A 7739-nucleotide genomic window follows, 5' to 3' on the forward strand; every position below is an offset into this window, starting at 1 on the left:
CAGGTTTAATTTATCCAATCTCTGATAGTCCATGGGTAAGCCCAGTTCAATGCGTGCCTAAGAAGGGTGGCATGACTGTCATTACAAATGAGAAAAATGAGCTTATTCCTACTAGGACTGTAACAGGATGGCGTGTATGTATTGATTATAGAAAATTAAATGACGCCACCAGAAAAGATCACTTTCCCTTACCTTTCATAGATCAAATGTTGGAAAGATTAGCCGGAAATAGTTACTATTGTTTTCTAGATGGATTTTCCGGATATTTTCAAATTCCAATAGCACCCGAAGACCAAGAGAAAACCACATTCACGTGCCCTTATGGTACTTTTGCTTACAAACGCATGCCATTTGGACTTTGCAACGCCCCTGCAACCTTTCAAAGGTGTATGATGGCGATTTTTCACGACATGATAGAAGAATGCATGGAAGTATTCATGGATGACTTTTCAGTCTTCGGTGATACATTTAAATCATGTCTAGTTAATCTGGAACGAATGCTAATTAGATGCGAACAATCAAATCTAGTACTTAATTGGGAGAAATGCCATTTCATGGTTAAAGAAGGCATCGTTCTTGGACATAAAATTTCAAAAGAAGGAATTGAAGTGGATAGAGCTAAAGTAGATGTAATTGCTAAACTTCCACATCCCACCAATGTTAGAGGAGTTAGGAGTTTTCTAGGGCATGCCGGTTTTTACCGACGTTTCATAAAAGATTTTTCTAAAATTGCCACTCCTATGAATAAACTCCTAGAAAAGGATACGCCATTCATCTTTTCAGATGAGTGTATCAAATCTTTTAATATTCTTCAAGAGAAACTCACTAATGCACCGATCATGATAACACCAAATTGGAATCTACCATTTGAACTAATGTGCGATGCAAGTGATTTTGCAATGGGAGCCGTTTTAGGACAAAGGATTGAAAAACGATTTCAACCTATATATTATGCTAGTAAGACGTTACAAGGAGCACAAACGAACTATACAACTACTAAAAAAGAACTCCTTGCTATTGTCTTTGCTTTTGACAAATTTCGATCATATCTCGTTCTAGCAAAAACGGTGGTCTATACCGACCATTCTGCTCTTAGATACCTATTTTCAAAACAAGATGCTAAACCAAGATTAATCCGTTGGATCTTACTCTTACAAGAGTTTGATATTGAAATCAGAGATAAAAGAGGAGCAGAAAATCTCGCCGCTGATCATCTTTCTCGTCTTGAAAATCCGGAATTAGAAGTTCTAAATGAATCAGCCATACAAGACAACTTTCCTGATGAATATCTATTGAAGATAGATTATAAAGAAATCCCATGGTTTGCAGACTATGCAAACTACTTAGTTTGTGGATTCCTTGAAAAAGGATTATCGTACCAAAGACGAAAGAAATTCTTCAGTGATATAAAACACTATTTTTGGGAAGATCCACATCTGTTTAAAAGTTGTCCCGATGGAATAATACGACGATGTGTATTTGGAGATGAAGCTAGTAAAATTTTAAACCATTGTCACACAGGACCAACAGGAGGGCATTATGGGCCTCAACTAACAGCAAGAAAAGTTTATGAAGCTGGATTCTATTGGCCTACAATTTACAAAGACGCACACCTTCTTTGCAAATCCTGTGATGCATGTCAAAGGGCCGGAAAAATAAGTCAACGTGATGAAATGCCACAAAATGTCATCCAAGTATGTGAAGTATTTGACATTTGGGGTATTGACTTTATGGGTCCATTTCCAAAATCTCATAATAATCTATATATACTCGTAGCCATTGATTATGTATCTAAATGGGCGGAAGCACAAGCTCTCCCAACTAACGATGCACGAGTTGTAGTCAACTTTTTAAAACGTCTTTTTGCAAGGTTTGGAACACCGAAAGCTTTAATAAGTGATCGGGGTACTCATTTCTGTAATAATCAACTTGAGAAAGTTCTTAAAAGATATGGAGTAACTCATAAAATCTCCACCGCATATCATCCACAAACAAGTGGACAAGTTGAAAATACCAACCGAGCTTTAAAACGTATTCTAGAGAAAACCGTAGGATCAAATCCGAAGGAATGGTCCATTAAATTGGAGGATGCACTCTGGGCTTTTAGAACAGCCTATAAAACTCCAATTGGAACCACACCTTTTAGACTTGTTTATGGAAAAGCATGTCATCTTCCAGTAGAAATTGAACACAAAGCATTTTGGGCTTTGAAGACATGTAATCTTGATTTACATGAAGCCGGACGTCTACGATTAAGTCAACTAAACGAATTAGAAGAATTAAGACATGAAGCATACGGAAATTCGTTAATCTATAAAGAAAGAACGAAGAAATGGCATGATAAAGAATCAGAAGTTCAAAAGAATTTAAAGAAGGAGACAGAGTTCTTCTTTTCAATTCACGATTCAAGCTATTTCCTGGAAAATTGAAATCAAGATGGTCTGGACCATTCATAGTCAAAAGAGTTTTCCAATACGGAACGATAGAATTAATAAATTCAAATGGGATTGAATTTAAAGTTAATGGTCACAGAGTTAAACATTACATACATGGTCCGATGGAAGTCGACAACGAAGTTAATCACAATTTCGACACCACAGCTAACTAAGTGTGGGGAGAATCAAGTCTTTAAAGGATAATATGTATTTTTGTTAGAGTTAGATTGTCTGTTTTCGTGTAGTTCTCGAAAATGGAACCCGAATGGTCTTTCCCTAGCAGACCCTAAAGAACTAGTCTTCTCCCCCCATTCTGAATTTTTATTTTTTTTAGGTTTTTACAAAATGAAGACTGCCTGTGAACTAAACCATGGTCTAATGCTACACGCTTTGATCACTAAACGTAATAATGACATACTACCGAGTGAAATAGTATCAGTAATCAGAGAAAGAATGGACGGAGTTAGAAAAGAATCCAGATGCGAAGATAATAAGTTACAATTTGGTAAAGGAAAATCAAAATCCGCAGCGAAAAGAAGAGCACGACACCTAGAAAGATGTCACAAATGCGGAAAATGGTCACATGGAGGTAAATGTTCAAATAATCAAACCTATTCAAATACCGAATTTGTTACTTTATGCAGAGACGGACCGTTCATATGTTTAGAAGAAAAGACTCTGAATGCTCGAGGTTACGCCTATGTAGCCATGGAAAATCAATTAAACCGACTATCTTATGAATGGGATAGATCATATAACTAATAAATCTATTTCACAGGTATGTCTGTACAGTTTTTATTTATTTTTATTTTTAACCTTTTGATAATAAACGCTAATTTGTTCGCTAAAAAGTATTAAATTGGTATTAAATAAAATTAGGTTTGGCGACCGAAATTATTGATATCATTCAAAAATTTATTACATCACTGCGAAATTTAACGTTTATTATAAGGTATAAATATCTTTAAACAATCAACCCAAAATATTTCAAAAATTCGTCATGAGTTAAATTAGGTCTTGGAACCGAAATTACTTTACCGAAAAGAGGGGCGCATATTTTTGATAATATTTGATTGATTAAAGTGGGATAAAAAGACAAAAAGATTTTTAATTTTATTTTTACCATATTTTTAAAATTAATATTTAAATCTTAAATTAATATTGTAAACTTTGTAAAAACAATATAATTAAAATTGTAAATATTTGAAAATTAATATAAGTTTAATATGAATTTATAAATTTTTAAATTAAGTTTGGTGTGAATTTTTAATTTTTAAAATATAAATTTTTAATTTTATGCATTTTAAATTTTAAGTTTGGTGTGAATTTTTAATAATAATTTTGAATTTTATATTTAAGTTGTGTGAATTTAAAAACAAAAATTTACTTTATCTCATTAAGTTAAGAATATGATTTTTAAAATTCGTCGTAAGTTGAAGACTAGGTCTTTGAACCGAAATTGCTTTACCCGAGGGAGGGACGAGAACTTTTATTATCATTATTTTTAATCTTATTGATTTAAAGTATGCCAAAAACATTAAAAAAACCCAAAAATCTTAGCTTTTAAAACAATCGCTACAAAAAGACAAATTTTAAAATTTTGTCGAAGGACGGACTAGGACATCGATCCGAAACGACCTCGTCCTAAATAACAAGGGAAACAAAATTTTAAAATTAAATACTTAATTGTTTTATAAGTTAAAGATTATAAAAAAAAAAAAAAAAAAAAAAAGAGCAAACTCCGCGACTCGCGGAGTTTGAAAGGGAAATCTCCGCGACTCGCGGAGGGACTAAAAATCAGAAAAAAATATAACCGAACAACAGATCAGTCCCAACCCCAAAACAATAAAAACACTGCGAAAATAGCTGCGAAAAAACCCGAAAACCACCCCCAAAAATCCCAATTTTTAACCGTTAATCACCAAATTTTTTGCTAAAATCATGTTGAGAAGGATGCTATCTAAGAATTACTCAAGAAAAACGGTAAATTTCTACACCTAAACACCATTTAATTCGAAATTTGATGTTCTTGAGCTATTTTTTCCCCAATTTGATTTTGATGCTTTTTAGTGTAATTAGACTTAAATTGTTTATGTATTATGCTTGTATAACCTAGATTGATGCTGTTTAACATGATTAGAAGCCTTAAACTTCAAATTTTGAGTAATCTAGGGTTTGTGTTCTTGAGCAAATTTGGGGCTTTTTGATATAAACAGGTTATGGCCGATTTTTGTCATGAATTGTTGCTAAATTGAGTAGTGTAACATGTATAGGTAGTTAAATGATCCAAACTTTGAACCTAAACATGATTTTGAGAATTAAAGTGGACTTTTTCAAGTCTAAAATTCATGAACTTGATTTTTGAAAGATAATGCCATTTGAGACTTGTTTAATTGCTAGTAATGATTATTTTGACATGTTATTTGAGTTGAATGCTTATGAACTTGACGAACATTTTCGTATATGCTTATTTGAAAAAGTGTAGATTTGATAAAAATGTGAAAATGAGCTTAAGTTTGATATAAATTGATAATGTCATTGTAATTATTTTGATTGATGATTTTGCTGACACTAATGCATATTTGGATGCACAAAAATTGTGTTTGATGTGTTTTGCAGAATGAAAGGGGTGAATCTTCATCCCAAGCCCGCAATGCTCCTGTTGAGAATTTGGAACAACAGGAGGTGGATAACTACTACAAGCAGGATGTACCTCATCCAGTCATGACCTTTACCGATATGCATTTGGAAGAGTTGCACCCGAACCTGAGATTTGACAGACTTTGGATAGATTATCCAAAATATCAAAGGGGTTTGCATACTCTTCATTCTAAGGTTGTTGAGGTACCGAGGGTCATAGAATGGGGACCCTTAGAAGCTGTAGAATTGGCCGGGCCAATTAGGGAATTACTTGTACAGAGGTATGGTAATTCTTCTTTTAATGACTGGGTACATTTATTCACCATACGTAGACCTGTATATAAAGTATGGTGTGAAGAATTGTTATGTAGTATAGAGTTGAATGATCGGGTAGCTAGTTTAACCGATCGTTCTTTTATTAGATTTTTGTTAGGCGGTTCGATGCGCCACATGTCTTTACTGGACATGGCTCAGGATTTACGTATATATACGCCTGAGGAATTAGCGTCTGCCGATTGTAGAGGATTGATACTAAACGGTAGAAAGATAGATGAAAATTTTGATACACACGGTGTGTGGAGTCAAATGACAAGCCATCACCGTTTCAAAGGGGGAAATTACTCTTATTTGGATATAGATAGAGCCGAATTAAGAGTGATACATAGGTTTTTAGCTAATTCGATTACACAAAGGGGTAAGAACAAAGAAAAAGTAAATGAACAGGATTTGTTTTACCATATGTGTATTCGAGACCCACAAAGCGCTGTAAGTATACCATATTGTGTGGGTTATTATTTATCAGCTATGGTTCGGGGGATGCGACCACATAGCATAATAGGAGGTGGTATTTTTATTACTTTGATTGGTGAATATCTCGGTGTGGATATAAGTCGGGGGGGATTATTACTAGAAGAGCCGGAACCCCGCGATACTATAGGTTTAAATGTATACCATGGTGCGAAAGTTTTGAAGAGGCGAAATAACGCCGCAGTACGATACCATGGTAGACATCCACAGGTGGAGAGAAACCAGCAGCAAGGTAATGTAGGAGGGGGGAATGAGATGCAAGAAATGCATAGGTTTATAGCTTCTCAGGAATACGAAAATGCTAGACAGAGAGCATTTGAAGATTGGCAAGTTCATCAGAACCAGATCATAGCTCATTGCCAACATATAGGTAGAAACTATATTCCTACACCGAAACCCATCTTCCCTCCTTGGTCTATAGAGATGCAGCCACCATATCCTACGTATGACCCTGCCGAAGCATTCTATAGCACTTATGGTTATGCCTGGAACCCCTATTGGTACCAATATCATCCTTAGTTTACTTATTATTATTTTTTTTTTGTAATTTGTAATTATTGATACGTTTAATACTTTTGTTAATATTGTAATCATTTTTATAATTATCTAACTTTTATTCTTAGATTTTAATAATTTTTGAATGTGGGGTAATATACCAAACTTCAAAAATATGTATATATGTTTGCAGTTTATCTTATGTACACAACAGGGTAAAACAACGATTTTCAAAGACTGGCATTAAGTTCAGCAAAAGCAACTAATTTTGACGACAAGATGCAAAATATATGTGAAATAACAACAAGACGGAATGAACAAATGATGTGCACCATTTATCATTCAGCAAACAAACGCCAATATATTTGGAAACTTTGGTAAAAAATTAATCATTTTCACACAAATCACCCTCAATAATTTAAATTGTTACTGATTTCTTGCAAATGAGGGCATTGCAAGATCTTAAGTGTGGGAAGGGGTTAAATTCTTTCGGATTTTAAAATTTTTTACTTTATACACTTGGTTACCATTAAAAATACTAGTAAAGCAGTAGTTGTATTAGAATCCAGTGCTCTCTGATAAAAAAAGAACAGCCCTAGTCTTATATACTGACTACCCAATTCTAGTACGATTTTTCAAAATTTTCAATTAAATGAATTCAAAATCATGTTTATACATATTTATGAACGATAAAACTAGGTTTTAACACCGAAATTATTGTTATCTCAGAAAGAACATAAATTAAGAAACAAACTAAAATGTCAAAATTCATTTAAAATGGAATAGAGGACGATAAAAAGAAAAATAAAAAGCCAAGTGTGGGAAAATTTACCAAGTTATTTTAAACATATGTCACATATATCTGTAACAAATAACTGAAAATACTTTTGCTTTGGACTAAACTAAACTGTTTTACCCGATGAAAGAAAAGAAAAGATGGATCTACACGATGAATCAATTCCATCATTAAAAGGAAGTAAAGTCTTCCAAAAAAGAAACGCGCTTCTTGATTTAGGTCATGAAGTTGTCGTCCAGACCAGCTGTAGGTTGACGAAAAATCTAGAAAAGTCATCACTAAAATCAGCAGGAAATCCACGGACCTCAGCATTAAACAGGGTCGCCAAGTGGTCAGATTTATCCTAACCATGAGAAGGATTTATCTCGTACAATGGGGGGGCACCGTGCAAATTAGCTTGATAAGACTAATGAATCAGATCCCCAGAAAGGATAATCTCCTTAAAGATTAAAAATCAGCTTTTAAGACTGATATTACTCAATCCTAGAGATTGACCTTAAAGATTGAGAATTACAAACTCATGGAATTCAATGATATCTAGACTCGAGCTTAAACGAGAAAATATT

This window comes from Rutidosis leptorrhynchoides, chromosome 1, assembly GCF_046630445.1.
Source record: "Rutidosis leptorrhynchoides isolate AG116_Rl617_1_P2 chromosome 1, CSIRO_AGI_Rlap_v1, whole genome shotgun sequence".
In the NCBI taxonomy this organism is placed as follows: domain Eukaryota; kingdom Viridiplantae; phylum Streptophyta; class Magnoliopsida; order Asterales; family Asteraceae; genus Rutidosis; species Rutidosis leptorrhynchoides.